Source organism: Silene latifolia, chromosome X (genome assembly GCF_048544455.1).
Source record: "Silene latifolia isolate original U9 population chromosome X, ASM4854445v1, whole genome shotgun sequence".
NCBI lineage: Eukaryota > Viridiplantae > Streptophyta > Magnoliopsida > Caryophyllales > Caryophyllaceae > Silene > Silene latifolia.
The window spans coordinates 159,951,413-159,951,762 of NC_133537.1; the positions used below are offsets into that span (position 1 = coordinate 159,951,413).

General features: G+C 40.9%; 1 non-coding gene across 1 annotated transcript; it reads left to right on the plus strand.

Moving 5' to 3' along the window:
• The first annotated feature begins 243 nt into the window (after positions 1–243).
• Positions 244–350, plus strand: LOC141625982 (small nucleolar RNA R71). The gene has a single exon (XR_012535719.1). It is a non-coding gene; the product is annotated as a small nucleolar RNA R71 (small nucleolar RNA).

Below are 350 nucleotides of genomic sequence, written 5' to 3' on the forward strand. Positions count from 1 at the left end.
GTGTCAATGTGAGCACTAAGTTGAGCACCCAATTGAGTAACGGTGTCCACTTCATACTTTCCTCCTCTAGTAGCCTTGCGAGGCCTACTATATTGTGAATTATGGACCGCCATTTCCTCAATCTTGTTCCATGTTTGATTGTCATCAACTTCGGTGAACATTCCATTTGATCCCATATTGAGAATGTTCCTTGAATCTTCATATAAACCATTCCAAAATTGTTGCACTAAAAACCATTCGCTAAGTCCATGGTGAGGACATGAGCGACAAATACCTTTGAACCGCTCCCAAGCTTCATACAAAGATTCTTCATCCCTTTGCTTAAAACCCGTAATTTGAGCTCTTAGCAT